The sequence below is a fragment of the Ambystoma mexicanum genome, chromosome 6p (genome assembly GCF_040938575.1).
Source record: "Ambystoma mexicanum isolate Mex_15411 chromosome 6p, UKY_AmexF1_1, whole genome shotgun sequence".
Taxonomy (NCBI): Eukaryota; Metazoa; Chordata; class Amphibia; order Caudata; family Ambystomatidae; genus Ambystoma; species Ambystoma mexicanum.
The window spans coordinates 1,281,257,374-1,281,273,341 of record NC_090935.1 but is presented as its reverse complement, the minus strand read 5'-3'; the positions used below and the strand labels follow the sequence as shown (position 1 = coordinate 1,281,273,341).

Here is a 15,968-nt window from a genome sequence, read left to right as displayed (position 1 = left end):
AGGCCTTTCCAGAGAGAGCTGAAAACAGAAGCCTTTCCCAAGAATTATAATACCTGAAACGGATTTGGGAGCAGGGGGACAGACTAAAAGCAAGAAATTACCTGGTGGACTTGTATTGAGCTGTTGATGTCCCTACATGTCCCAGTTACTTTAAAAGATAAACCAAAAATGAGTATAATATCCACTGAGTATTTACATACATTTCCCAATAATTAATTCCCAGATAGCAAGTGAAAGTATCTTGAGCAAACACAGTTTATAATATAGGGCCATAAAAGGGGACCGTGCCTGCAAATAAAATTTTGTGGAAGTGTATTTAAAATATAATGAGGTGGAATCAATAATTGTGCAGGGAATGTTTGTATTTAGCAGTAACCAATTGTGAATGAATTCCCTGAGATTGCAGAGGATAAAATTACATCACAGTTTGTGAGCATGGTGTACAACTTGACTCACATATTTTCAGGGAATTGCAAACTTCTTGACCAGTGAAAACCATAGTTTTTAGAAAAAGAAAATCCTTAATTGAGTTATATTCTCCTCAAAATGGAATCTGAGGTAGTTTAGCTTTTATCCTTCATTCCCAGTCAATTTAAGCAGTCAACATAATTTTAAAATAACATTGCATGAAAAAGAAAGGATTCTGCCTTAAGTTGAGTCGCAATGCGAATAATAATGAAGTGATGAGTTCATTTCTATTCCAATTTTATAATCTCATTAATGTGTGAGACTTCGATACGTCAACATATTTTTCTCATCAAAATAAAACCCTCCACCCTGAATCCGAACCTTGGGAATAAGTAGTCAACTTAACCCCACTAAACATTGTTATACCTATGTCCAAGCTAGAAACCAATAGTGTCATCCTTTTAAAGTGAATCAATGTATGTTAAGTATATGGTTTTTTTTCTGAATAACAACACTTTTCAACTGTTTCAGTGAAATCAAAGTGAATTGTATTGTTGTTACATTGATTCTGATTATGGATGTGTGTTTTCTTAATTTGGTGTCCAATTACATTGTATATGTTTATATTGGAGAGGGTTGTATTATTTTGTCCTCAATAGTTATTCAGATTTGCTTTCATACATATGGATGTTGGTGAGTATTATGAATGTAACCATGTGTGAGTTAATCCCAGGCAGGTTGCATTTTATTCCATAGTAAATCTGCCTGTAATCATGTGGGGATCACCTTGATTTTCTTGATTTATTATTTTAAATAAAACAGAATATTCAGATTTTAATCAGCCTATTTATTGTCCAATATTTTAGGGGTGGGATTGTCATGTTGAAGGGTGTTCAACTAGGGGCATTTATCTGGAGAAGAAGCAAACTGTAGAAATGTATATATATATATATTCCATAGATTGAAGTCATTACACATAAAAAACCTTCTCTCAAAGCTTCTTTCTATTAATATGTTTCTCAGCTCACTGGAAAAACCTCACCACAGCATTTGTAGTCATGAATAAAGTGACTATCACGAATGGCCAGCATGCAGTGCTTTCCATTGGATAGACCCTCTGAAGCACAGACCCACCCTATTCTATCTCGATGCATTTCTGTGGCTTCAGAAAGAGTACTGTAGATCAACCCTTGTGTAGGCTGACATCATTTTTAGTCTAGACTCTGAAATAATGCAACATTTTGCAAAATCATGTAAATTGTTGGTTAGTTTTGAATTTTGTGAAATCTAAATGTGGCAAAATGATGCTCAGGTGGCAATCACAGTTGTGCAATTGAACATTGGCCATCCTGCAGTGGGGTAGGTGTAGTTTCTCCCTAATTCACCCACAGGTACTTGGAAGAGCAAGGTAAGCAAATTGCAGCATATGGAGGTGCTGCCAGGGTCCTACCAGGACACCGCCATTAGGGGCTTCCTCGGGGGCCATGGTGTGACCTTTGCTCTATCCAAGCAGGAACTTCCAGGTGGCAACAATGGTATGAGGCGCTACGGCGGAAGGTGGGGATCACACTTACCTGGCATCCAGTGTCTGTCCCATAAAAGGGGGCCAACTCTGGCTCCAGCCTCTTTTTCCTGCCACACGTAACACAGAGAAGTTGTTTTAGTTGTTTTAATTACCAGATAGAGCTCTTCGGGTGTGGTACAGCCTTGCAGCATTGTGGCTGTATTGTCTGTTGTATCCTGTGGGCTGAGAGTGTGTAAAGCGTGATGATGCATCGCTGGATATTGGCCTTTCATAGCAGAGAGAAAAAGTAAGCAGCTGTCTGTGCAGTTGGGGCGGGAGAGAGACGCTCAGCTCGGAGTGTTTTTAGCGCTTTGGCGGGGACCGTCACAATCTATTATGAAAAATGTTTGGACCATGACCAAATGTTGAACTAGATAAAGTATGATGATGGTGCCCGGGTTGGGTTGAGGCCCACCTTCGTCCAACAGTCCAAACAGGTGGGGACGGTGGCAGTGACCCCTGGGGTATCCCATTGTGTGGAATTTTAGTTCAGGCTTGGGCGTAGGACTGTACGACTGGACATTGACATTTGCATTCTACAATCAACCATGAAACAGCTCAGACAGCCAGTAGGCGAAACAGGCAGCTGGCTGGTTGGCAGGGCTGATAGATTCAAGGTCATGGTAACCGATTATGGTCGATGTAAAGTGAGTGTGGTCCCCGACATAATTTCAGAGCACTTTAATAAAGTGCAGCCTGTTTACCTCCAAAAAGGACGCTGTCCAATTTTGTATAATACATTATGTGTTTTCTGAAGACATCATTACGAGTGCACCCATAACGTGGACGCCAGTTTACCGAACAGGCAAGTCCAAGTAACCTGTGGCAAAGTGAAAGTAAAGCCCTGCACCAGAACCTGTGCTGAGTGCACAAGAAATGATACAATGGGGAATTCTACTTTGCTTTAAAATATATGTGTCTCTTTATTTTATGTATGAGTTTAGCTCAAGGAAGAAACTTTGAGGTGCTGAGTACAAGAAAGCCGTTTCTCTATGTAATGAAAAATAAAATGAGAAGGGCTGTATAAAGACGGTGTTGTTTTTGCAAATATATCACTTACCAAAGGTAGAATGTCTAGTAAATAGTCTAGGTGGAGTCTATTAGATTACTCTGCATAGTGTATTTAGTTATGACAAACTGTACAAAACGTTCACAATACATTTTAGGCATGATGACTTTAAACAGGAAGCCCCTACAAAGGAAGTTCATTCTTTTGTACGTCACTATAGCAGTGTGTAACGCCAGTACAAATTAGGCGAAGTAGTTTAACCCCCGGGGTCCTATCTGTCAATCAACAGATTGGCCGTGCATCAGATTGGATCAGAATTGCCGCTCACCAGGGTCCATATGTTGGAGGGAACAGCGGAGGGCCATGATTCAATTCCTTTAAACCCGTGCTCTCCTCAGCAAGGTAGTGTGAATCCACACCTCCGACGTGTGGCGTATATTTCGCAGCCAATTTTCACGTTTGGTTTAAAAATACCCTGGCTTCCCGTGGATCACAATGTGCCACATGTTGTGGGGTTTATAGATATCCGCCAGGCTCCTCTCTTGCAGGGATGGATGCACGATGACTCCCTTTTCGAACCTGCACATCAGACTACCTTGTACGCTCATTTGAATCATAGATGATTCATTTTCATCGGAATCTTCGTTTGAAGATGTAGAGAAAGGTGACACCATATGCAAATTGTGCTGTGTTGTTTCGAATTGCATTACTTACTTGTATAAAAGGGCTCTTCCGAAGTGAGACCGTTTTTTGAAACTGCGCTCTCAGAGGCATCACTTTGGAGGACTTGACACTTCACCTCAGGCTTCTGACGGATTGGAACCAGCGTGACGTATTTGGCTTCGCTGGCGCCATTTCTCCTGAGACACGGAAGTGGACTCTCTGTCAGTGCTATCTCTCGGATCCTCACCGGAGCCACAGCCTGTGCTCCATATCCGGATGACGAATGCTGGTCGTCCAAGGCAGGTAAGAGCACGCACTCGCAGTAGTGTCCATTAGACAACCGGCACCCTTTGTGTTTCATTCTGAAATGAAGAGCTTTTCCTAAAACGACTTGAATGTGTATTGATTTGATTGTTTCCCCTTTTTTTCAACGAAAAAGAAGAACATGTGTGCTGACATGTGGCTCATTTCCAATGTGACATGGTTACACTGTGATGGCAAGGTGAGAATAGCCACATTCTGAAAGGCAGATTTTATTGCGCCCACGTGTTTGTTGCATCCTGGCCTAGATGTCATTACATCCATGGCAAACTATGTCATGTGTAGGTTTTACTGACAGATTCCGGGTGCTTTCCAGTCGTGTTTAGCAGTGGCCACTCTTTCAGACTTCTTACAGTAACTTCAGTACTTGTGTTAAGGTCAGAGAATGAAAGGCTAGTTGGCCCTACTGGAGATATCATGTATAATCACTGCTTTATTCTCTAACCAAGTGTCCTGCCGCCCATATGTCTGCCTTTCTGTCTCCTTGGCTCCCCCACCTCTCTCTTTTGGTCTTTTTTGCCCCGTATATTTCTAGTTCTTCTTTTTCCTTGCCTTCTCCCCGATGTACTAAAGGAGAATTACATTATTCCCCTTCTTTCTCTCCCTCTCTCTCTTTCTCCCCCTCTAACGCAGTGGTCTTTACTCTGTGGGCCAGACCCCCCAGAGTGTCTTCAAAATATGGGGCAGGCAGCCCTCCGTGGCCCGAAGGATGTGCATGGGGGGGCGTGAGCCTCTTCAAAAAGAGGGTACAGGGACAGCTTTGAATAGAAAATATAAGCAGATATGGCATCTGAGGGGGCCCTCAAACCTCAGTCTGTTTCCCGGTGGCCCTTTTCTCTGCTCTCTTTGACTCTCACTTTCATTGCCAGTCTGGGTCAGTCTCTGTCTCCCTATCCCTCCCTCTCATTCACACTTCCCTCTGACTGTCTTGCTTTTTCTATTTCTAAATGTTTTCCTTACTGTGTCCTCTTTCTTCCTCTGACTCTCTCTCTTTCAAAAACATGTGGCTTGTCACTTTCTAACATCGGTAAATAGCAACAATTCTTGTGACATGCAGCACGCGTTATGTATCATGCACAGCCTGTTCTGTTGATTCAACATGTGTCTTCTCACACATTGCTCTGCCCCTGGGGATCTCCGAGGAACCCGGCAAGTGTGGGGTACCTTTGCCCGAGCAATGAGGCCCTATTCCCACAGTTGGAGCTGACTCTCATCAAGGCTTCAAACTGGGCACCTGACGTGGCCCCACTCAACCTCAGTCATCTCTCAGCAAAAACTCATGAAATAATCCATATTCACTAAAGTGCCCGCAGTCAGACTTTGAAACTGCCCGCATCGCACATTTCAGAAAGCTGGAACTTTTCTTATCCCGAAACATGTATGGCATATTTAATTAATGTAAAAGAATATTCCGAACTTAAATATTGTAATTCCTGAAGGATGTTTACATAGCATACCGTGTTGCATTCCTTTATGTGCTGCTCAGCATTCCTTCTTATTTATTTACCATTTTACATCGATAAATAGTGGTAAACACTCATTTTCGTCTAGAGACACGAGCTACATCAAGGTTCGTAATTTCCAAGTTGCCTTCTACCCCTATGTATTTTAAAAGGCTGGGGGATTGAAGTATTCAGTGTCCTTCTGTCCTCACTATGCTATCACAACAAGCAGAGGGAAAATACCAAAATACAGTGGGCCTCATTATAAGTTGGATGGTGCAGTAAAATGCAGCGTTAATACTGTATACCGCTGCATTACCGCACCAGCATTAATACTGGCAAAATCTGCAATGGAGTCGTATAGAATCCCATTCAATTGTAGTACCGCTGGACCAAGTGACAATAACGGTAATACAGTTTGGTGGTATTGTAGCAGATTTACTGGCAAAATAACACCAAATTCGTACTGAGGCCCAATTTCTTCTAACCAAAGCCTATGTTGTGATAAATGACACGCCTATCCTAGGTGTCTTCTTCCCAATAGTGTACAAACAGTAATAAGGCAGCTCAGGTAGTTGAGCAGCTGCCTGAGACTTGCATGCATCACAAAAAAAGAATATGAACAGAATAAAGGCAGCCCTTCCACTTTCAAATATTAGGAACTTGAGACCCATTGAGTTTGGTAATACCATTATCTGTCACCTAGCAAATAAAATGACAATGGGTCTATTTACAAGTTTGGAGGTAGCCATGCCCTTGGGCATGACTACCCCCAAACTCGGGTCTGGCACTGGGTCCTGCGAAAGGGGAATAGCCAGGCATTTCCAACCTTTGCGGGACCGGTAATTTCACTTGCGCGGGACCCGGACCCTGTATGTCCCCATGCCCATTTGAGCCCCCATAGGGCTCAATCAGAATGGGGAGGATGGTAGCAGCGGTACCGTTCATAACGGTACTGTTGCTACCATCCTGTTCTGCTCACGGGTCTGACCAGGCGTGCAGAGCAGCACCCGCGGGCAGAACTCGTAATGTGGTGGCATGGTAACAACGGTGCTGGTAGCACTACCAGCGCCGTTGTTGCCTTACCGCCACAGACGCAATGAAGCCCAATGGCCCAAAAGCTTACCGGTACTGTTGTATCCAGACCAGCAAACTCTGAGTTGTGCTCGCGGGTGCCTTTCATTTCGCCTGGTCTGACCTGGTGGAATGAAAGGCACCCGCGGGCACAGCTTGCCTGTAGCACCGGCGCGGTAATGAACCATGCCGGTGCTACAGGCATCCCCATTCCCATTGAGCCCTATAGGGCTCAAATGGGAATGGGGAATACCCGATTCCGGTACCCGCAAAAGGGAAATTATTGGGTCCGGCGGGTTGACAACCACACTTGAAGCATGCTTTTTGCACTGACTTCTACCATGGACCTTAAGAAAATTGTGCTCTCCCCCATGCACAACAAAGGCAACACCCTAGGCTTAGTCTTCACATCATCCCCATGTGTCACATGTGCATTCCAATCCCACTTGATTGATCTGAACACACCGCTATCCCATTATCAGTCACCCACTTGACTACGGCTCACACAGGTAAGGATAAACTCCCCCTCACTCAACGCTGATCATTTAAAACCATCCCGGTCAATGGGCTGGAAGCAATCTTTGCAGACTTCCCCACCACAGTGAATGCCTCGGGACTACTCAAATAATTTAGCAACTCTGCTATGAAACTGGTGCCCCCTAATTCCAGCTGCCAAAGACAAAACCATGCACCCCAAGCTAGCCTCCAACAAACGTTCAATCAGAGCCTTTGAGAAATGGTGGTGCAAAAACCATAACTCGGGAGACCTCCTCAACATCAAATCTCTCAGCTCAAACCGTAGGATTCTGATTACTGAGGCCAAAGCTACTTAATACTCCACCACCATTGTGGCAGCCTCAAACAGGAGCAAAGCCCTCTTTGGATTAGTAAAGCATTGGGCCAAACGCTTACCCGACCCTGAGGTGCTATCAACTCATGAAAAATGCAATGGAATCAAAACGTTTTAATTGAGAAAATAGACACAATCTGAGAGACCATCAAATCAAACTCTCACAGCGTTAGCATCCCCTACACCCCGGCATTCACACTACCCCTCTGAACCAAATTCTCTCATATCTTCCACACGGATCTCCTAAAAATGATGGCCTCCCTCAAACCTACTTCTTACTCTGACAATATAATTCCAGCCTCCATCATTAAACAATTGAACAGCCCGGCCCTCAATGCGCTCCTCAACGTTGTCAATGCCTCCCTCGCAGAAGGATAATTTCCAGACACCTTCAAAATTGGTCTCATATGACCTCTTTTGGAAAAAACAATCCATGATCCTTGTCCTCTCGGCTGCATTTGACACAGTCGACCACCGCATCGTTCTCTACGTCGTTGCTGGCAGGATGGAATTCTCTGGCACTGTCCGGACTTGGTTTACCTCCTACCTCTCAGTCAGACACCAGGATGTTCAAATGAACATGTTGCCTTTTAACTGACATAATTACGAAAAAAATGAAAAAAATAATCAGGGTGAAACATCCTACAAGCGATAGTGTGGTTCTGTATATGTATATTTCTTTCACGATGACACAGAACATTATTGGTGATTTGACAATTACTTTACAGTACTTTCGATAAGCATGAAAGTTTGAAAAACAAACGGACAAGAGTGATTGTAAATAGTGGTAACACAGGTAAATGTCGAACTCAGAGGTGTTGAGGTCAAAACTCCACATGGAGGCACATTCCCAAGGCAGATGAGGTAGGAAGGACCTACTATTAAGGGAAGGTGCGCCTGATACTGAAAAATGGTCCCAGGCATAGTTCACACAAGGTGTACACAACAGTTTTTACAAAACATACACGAGAGGGGGATGGTACAGTTGTGTCACGGGGATCGACACAGGTGTGTTTCGGCCAAAATAGGGCTTGATTGAAGCCTGTCTATGTGCTGGCCTTCGTCAGGAGGGACACCAATTGCGTTGTTTTCCATAGAATCTGTTCGTTAGAAGACGCTGTAAGGATCTCAGAAGAAAATTGACTGATTCATGATAGTGCTTAATACTGGCTAAATAATGCCATAATGATACATCACATGGTTTATCAATAAACAGCTTACTTGCTGCTGCAATAGCAGTGGGATGCTGTGGACAATCCTTAAGAAGTTACTGGATTGCTAGTGCGAAAATGCACTTAATAGCGGGCCAAAGTTTCCTGAAGGCTGACGTCTCTCAGGGTCCTGCAGACTGAAAAAGGCCAGGGTTGGTCCCATATCTGAGAGGAAACAAGGGAGGATCATGAGGCATGATCCAATCGGTGGTCTAGTTGTGGTAGATTCTGTGGTGGTGAGGGAATCCTGTCTGGGGTCTGTTCTCCCCATTTACCGTGGTGGTAGTCCATGATTGCCCATAGAGTGAGGAGATATTCCTGATATATCTATGTGGAACACGTCGAGTTGTTTTGGTTTGGGCCGTGGAGTGTCCATGGTGGTAAGTAGAGTGACGTGAACCCACGGGTTGGTGTGACTCCAGGTGTGGAAAAAACGCTATGGTGCACAGATCACAAATGGAGAAATATTGCAGCTGTGCAGCCCTGTGCGAATTGCATGGTAGCACAAGGTGTGAGTGGTGGCGCACAGGTGAGGCTGTGTTGTCTGTATTATAGTCCATGGTTCTCGTGGGCTAGAAGCATCTGGGATGCAAAAATGTAGTCCTTTGCTTTGTGCAACGTTAAACAGTGCGTGCAGGTATGGTGAAAAAACTACACACAGCGTGTGCACAAGCTTGTGGTAGAGGAGTGCTCACAAAAGGGCTGCAGTGGTGCCTAAGAGGCTGAGTGCAGGTTTTGGACCCTAAGCAAGCCCTAGAGTGCAGAGATTGGCTTAGTAAAAGTGCCTAACATGGTATAAGTCTGTTGGAAACACGTGATCATTTAAAAACGTGTGTGAAAGTCGCTCCTAAATACAGGCAATGCAACATATTTAGAAGCTACACAAGTGGTGGTCCCTATGTGGACTAAAATTACCGCAGTGCGTCCAGTGCTTCTGTGCTTGCGGGGTCCTCAGCTCACAGTGGTTGCTGTGGGAGGTGGACCTACTTCTGTGTCTATAAGCTTCCTAGAGGCTAACGCTCAGCCAATGGGGATGCGCGGTAGGTATGAGAGGCGGCCGAGAGGGCTAATCTCTTCATGCTCGGTTGTAAACCAATGGTGCATCAGTTGGTGGGTGGGGGGGACGAGAGGAGTGTTCTCAGGAGTTTGGACTGCTCATAAAGAAAGGCATCATGGGAGAAGTAGTCCCTTCTACAGAGCCATGTCGAACAAATTTAAAATGCATGGATAAAATCTAAGAGCGGGTGGGTGCGCCGGAGGAGTGTGTGGTGAAGTGCCTGAATCTATTGGAAAAGACACATGGGTGGAGGGGTCAGAAAAGGTGGGGCGCCAAAATATAAGCCAAGTGCAGAAAAAAACATGATTGGAGAGGGTTTTAAAACCATACATGGTGACAATCAGTGTGACACTGGTAAATTACATATGGCCAAAGAATTAACGGATTGGTGTGGCAGAACATGACACATGGTGCCAGCAAAAGGCATCGTACATGTACAAAAAGAGACACAATTACTGAACACTCTACTGTTTCAGCCACAAGTTATCAAAGCAGAAATATTTAGTGATGACGATGGTACTGTTTGCCCATACATTTGTACAATGGTGTAGCAGTGATCACACGCAGTGTAGGTCCCATGGTGGCAAAGTAGAACAATTTGATGATGAAGCAAGTTCTATTTATACATATATTTTCAATTAGTAAAATTCCACAAGGTGCAAGCAATGTTTGTTTGATAGATGGTTTTGTACAGGTATACTAGCATTCAATTACTAAGGCCAAACTACTGATCAATGTATAGTAAGGGCCACACGGTGGTGAAATGGTCAGAAAGTACCAATGAGTTGGATTACTGGTGTTATTACAAAGTCGATGGGTCAAAAGAAACACCCTTATCATAGTAGGACTGCAGGGTAGAGTGACAATGGTGGGAAGCAGGTGCCTTTCAAAAATGTTTCCATTCTACGGTTATGTTTAAACCATTGCGTACTGAGTCCAGTTTATGCATCCACTTTTGTTCCAGTTTAGTGAGGGCCAGATTTATATCTCCTCCACGTCGTTGTGGCTGTAACTGTTGTAGCACAGTCCAGGAGAATTGTTCGTGAGTATGTCCTTTCTTGTTAAAGTGTTCGACCAGAGGTCTGTCTTGCATTTGGATCTTGATACAGGACCTATGTTCGTTGATCCTCTGTTTCACGGGTCTGATGGTCTTGCCGATGTATACTGTGTCACACGGGCACTTAATGGCGTAGACTACAAATCTGCTCTCGCAGTTAGTGTGATTGTTCATCTTCCAAATGAAATCCTTGTGAGTGAAGGTTTTTGCTGTTGGTAGTGTAACGACACGCGACACATCGTCCACAGCTGAAATGTCCCACAACTGGTGGCAGGTTCCTTAGGGTCGATGTTGTCTTTGTGGGTTCCAGAAACGTATGTACCAGGGTGTCTCTTAGGTTCTTGTTCTTTCTGAATGAGAGCAATGTTTTCTTGGCCAGGCTGCCCTCATTTTTAATCAAATGCCAGTGTTTGTTAATAGTGCTCTTGATGAGATTGCTAACTGGGTTGAACGTAGTAACGCAGACAGTCCTGTTGATTGGATCTTTTTCCTTAGTGGTGAGACAGATGGAGTGGTCGGTATTCGCTGCTCTTTTCTTGGCCGTCCTGATGGATTTCTTGGGGTAGCCCCTCTGTCCTAGGCGTGTTTGAAGTTGCTTAGCATGTAGATTGAATTTTTCCTTGTCGGTGCAATTCCTGCGGATACGGAGGAAATGACCGTAGGGGAGATTGTACTTCAACCCTTGTGTTTGGTAACTTGCGAAATGCAGCAGACTGTTTCTATCGGTCGGTTTCCTAAAGAGTTCTGTTTTCAACATTTCTCCAGACAGATAGATGTGAACATCAAGAGAATTGATGGCTTGGTAGTCCCATTCGATGGTGAACTTGATGTGGGTGTTCTGTGTGTTGAGCCAGAGATGATATGCCAGCACTGATTCTTTGCTGCCTTCCCAGATCAAAAGTACGTTGTCGATGTACCGACACCAGATCTTGATGTGTGATCTGTGGGGGTTGTTGTTGTGGTAGATGTTATCCTCCTCATACTGGGCCATGTAGAGGTTGGCTACGTCTGGTGCGAAAGTTGCACCCATGCTGACGCCTTTTATCTGCTGATACATTTGTTGTCCGAACAGGGTCCCTGTTCAATTTCTTGTATGAGGTGGTGTCATTTAGGAGGCGCTGGCACTCTTGGTTGTAGTCTCCGGTGTTCATGACCACGATACCGCCACCCACTTCAGCTGGTTTAATGGTTATGGTAGTGTCTTGGTTAAGGTCCCTCAGGGACTGTCTTTCTTCTCTGTTCAAATTGTCTTGATAGACTTTTTTTGTGTCAAGCCGTTGGTGATAGCATCCTATGTCAGATTTTTTAGTGCATGGTTTTAGGATTGTGAGTTTTTGCAGTGCTAATACACAATTGGACTGCCTTATTTGGGATCAACTTATTGTTACTTTTTTCTTTGCCTATGTGACAGGTTGAGCTAATCAAATTACTAACTTAACCAAATTGTTATATCCATCTATGTCCAGTTGACCTGGCTCCTGTTGTCTCAGAGGTTGTTTCTTTCCCCAATGGAGAATTTTGTTCGGGCAATTGAATATTTATTTGAGGGATTTTTGCATTTCTTCCCCTGTATGGTTATCTGGCATTGAATTGTTTGCAGTATCCGTTTGTGACCAGCCCTTTTTATCACACATTGTATTTTACATGTTGTATGTCCATTTCTAGTGTGAACTGTAAATGATTTAATATTTTCTTAATGAAATTTGATTAAAACAATAAAAATGTACCTTTTTATAATTCTTTTTGTGGTCTGTATGGGGTGATCTGTGGGGTCAGCTGGAGGTTACTGCCCCTATGTTATTGATGGAACTATGTCTTTTTAAGTGAACTTAGCTTTATACCCGCTGGCTTGACCATTGTTTGCTATTGTGAATTGCTTCCCCTTCTTGCCAGTGTAGTAGGGGACACCCATCCATTTAGTATTAAGCCGTTGGTGATGGTCTTCATTATGATTTTTTCAAATGTGTCAAACTCGCCCGGGATGGTATGTGGGGGAGGAATGAAGGTAGACTTAGTTTTGAAGCCTGTCATGTTGTCTCACGGTGTCTCTGGTCCTTTGATCGTGATGTTTTCAGAGTCCTGTTTCTCTGGTAAATATACCTCGAAAAAATATTTGAGTCTCAAGGTGCGGAAGAATTTCCTTAGTTCAGCCTCTGTTGTAAAAGGATCAGCCTTAGTGGCTGCGACAAATGATAATCCTCTTTCAAGTAGGGTCTGTTCTGCTTGGACTAGAACTCTGGAGGATAAATTGAAGATAGGAATGGATGCTAGGGCTGGTTCGAGTACCATTGGCACGTCCTCATGTATTGACCCGTTTGTTGTGGGCGTCTCTTTGGTCGGCCCCGTTGGCCCCCTCTCGGACCACCACCACAACATCCCTTTTTTCAGAGATATCTCAATGTGTAAGTGTAATTCAGGAGTTATTTCAGGTGCAAATGGGTCAACCAGTGTCAAGGCCACCTGAGACTGTAAAAAAGAACCAATGTGAACAGAACCTGTTAGACACTAACAGGAGACCCAAACATGCACTCCTATTGGGATATAGCAAATCCCAGGTTGATTGTCACACACGTGCTCTGGGGCGTACCCAAGATCGGGGTGGATGACCCAAAGCTGATGTTAGAGTTAGATAATATTGTTGTTAGCATTCATCATCATTCTGAATTTCAAAAGAAACATTAGTAAATTGCTAAAAGCTAGTTTTCTGCGTTCACTAAATGGGTATCAGAACTTTTATACACTTCAAACTCAAAACAGGAAAATGGGGTACATAATTGTGTTTGAATCTCTCACAATTGCATCATCATAAAAAGGAGCCTATTAGATTCAAAGGAAGATTTTATGATGATGCAATTGTGTGAGATTCAAACACAATTATGTACCTCATTATCCTGTTTTGAGTTTGCAGTGTATAAAAGTGAATAGGAACAGTATAATTATATGCGAGTTCTTCACTTGTTAAAAAAAATGTTTTGTAAATGGTTAATTGAAATTGGCTTTCCTCTTTTAGGTTTATATTTACGGAACTATAAATGATCTACAAGTACTCTATCGGGGTGTTAAATCTGTTATGTGACACTCTGATACCCATTTAGTGAACGCATAAAACAAGCTCTCAGCAATTTACTAATGTTTCTTTTGAAATTTGGCATGATGATGAATGCTAACAACAATATTATCTAACTCTAACATCTGCTTTGGGTCATCCACCCCGATCTTGGGTACACCCCAGAGCACTTGTGTGACAATCAACCTGGGATTAGCTATATCCCGATAGGAGTGCATGTTTGGGTCTCCTTTTAGTGTCTAACAGGTTCTGTTCACTGTGGGCAAGCCTGTGATGACCTCCTCCTCCTCTATCAAGCCGGACACCTCCAATAAGGTCTCCATGTCTTGAGGCCCCTATGTGGTAACATCAACACCACCACCACCCTCTCCCTCGGCTGCTGAGGTGCCCACCAAAACAATGGAATCCCAGTCCTCATCCTCAGCAGCCTTGCCATCCGAATGGGATTCTTCCCCCATTTACATCACCCTCAGAGTAGGTGGATACAACTGGGAAAACCTGCGGTCTGGTCGTGTGCCTGAAGGCCTTGCCTCTGGGATGCAGCTCCACAGCACAGTTTGTACCCTCTTCCCCAGCTTCTGCAACTGTGGAAAACGAAATAAACATCATAGGGATCAATCATAAGTGCCAATGCATGTGTACTCTCCCCAAGTTCAAAAGTAGCAGGCTGTCAGCATAAATCAACAAGCAACTTACACATACAAGCCGATGCTTGGAAATCGGACAGATGCCAGTCTCACAACGGTAGGAAAAAGAACAGGTCACAATGAATAGACATGCACCTGTGAACATAGCACATTGATTACTGGCCACATACACATGACACAAACTCATTTCACATTGCAATCAAAATGAAGCAGTGACCCAAGTGTACCCTGCAAGAGGGGCCATATAAAGGGCACCTGCCCACATGCATGTGTCCATAGCACCATGGGCACATCTCCATCCAAACACATTTACCAACATGCATCCCTGACAGTTAAACATGAAAGCATTCAACATCCACATGCACCTGTGGTTGAGGATCAAGAAGCAATATTTTTGCTCCCAACAAGAACATTTGTCATGATGACATACCATATATGCCCTCTCACTCAGTGGCCTGATGGGTCCCAAGGTGGATCCTGGTAGTAAAATGCATGAAAACGCCACCCCCATACATCTATACACATGTGTCAGTCTCAGCTGCCGAGTGGAGATGATAAAATCAACATACAAAGTTGAACAACCCATAGAGAAGCGTGAATTAATATGCCTCACATGTACCCAGCATCTCAATCTGGCAACTGTGCTTATTCCTACACCTGTCCACTTCACAGACATGTGCCATCACATACTTCCAGTGTCGGCATCTGGCTGCATGGCAGTTAAGGATTGTGCAACACACATGCTGTGGAAAGCACTAACTTGATAAAGTCATGCATACCCATGCAGGCCATACCAAATCTGTGGAAATATATGCTCTGTGAGTACTCACCAGCAGCCTGGACTTGTGCTTCCAGGTAACTGACCTGGGCATGGACTACTGGTTTGATCCTCTCCAGGATCCAGAGGCGAAGAGGTCACACTTGATGGACGCCTGCATAGTGCACCTCCACGGAGGGACCTGCCTTAAGTGCCTCATTCTCTTTACCTGGATCTGGATACAAAGGTCATCCCAGCACTTCTTTGCATGATCCAACCCCCTCCCTGTTGAAGACAGCGATGATGTATGCCCAGATCTTCTGGTGGCCACACATCCCAAGCTGCTTCATGCGGGTCAAAGAGGGCATCATAATGGGCCAAGACCTGATCTCCCAGGATGCCAACTTCTGCAGCAGAGAATATGACAGCCCTCAGCCTTGCATTAGGGGTGCTAGTCAATGTTTGGGATATGGTGCACCTTGGGCTAGTGGGGTGAAGCGGGGCCCTGACTACATGTGCTGTGGAGCTGTGGTGTAGTATTGAGGAGTGGAAATCTGTATGTGACAGATGAGGTGGTCACACACCCTGACAGAAAGGCCACAGAGGAACAGGCTAAAGAAGGAAACCAGGCACTCCAAGGCAGTTCCAGTGGTGGAATGCAGTGACACACTACCAGGCAGCAGGAGATGTTGTGATATGGAGGGAAAATAAGGCTGGAGGAGGAAAGATATGGCACAAGGCAGGAGCTACAGAAAGGCAAAGGTGTCGACACTCCACGCATGAGGCAGCAGTGACAGAATCAGTGTAAGGGCCCTGTGTGCGTAATTTCCATGCTGCACGC

General features: G+C 44.3%; 1 protein-coding gene across 16 annotated transcripts in view; it reads left to right on the top strand.

The window, feature by feature from the left end:
* PTPRD (protein tyrosine phosphatase receptor type D) overlaps positions 1–15,968 on the top strand; it is a 4,803,934-nt gene that overhangs the window by 1,314,243 nt on the left and 3,473,723 nt on the right. Inside the window, exon 1 of one of the 16 annotated variants that reach the window (XM_069625934.1) lies at positions 3,517–3,947. The exons of the other annotated variants lie outside the window; for them this stretch is intronic. The gene's annotated coding sequence lies outside the window, so the exon portion shown is untranslated. Of the gene's footprint in view, positions 1–3,516; positions 3,948–15,968 lie in introns of those variants that run through there. 16 annotated transcript variants of the gene reach the window in all.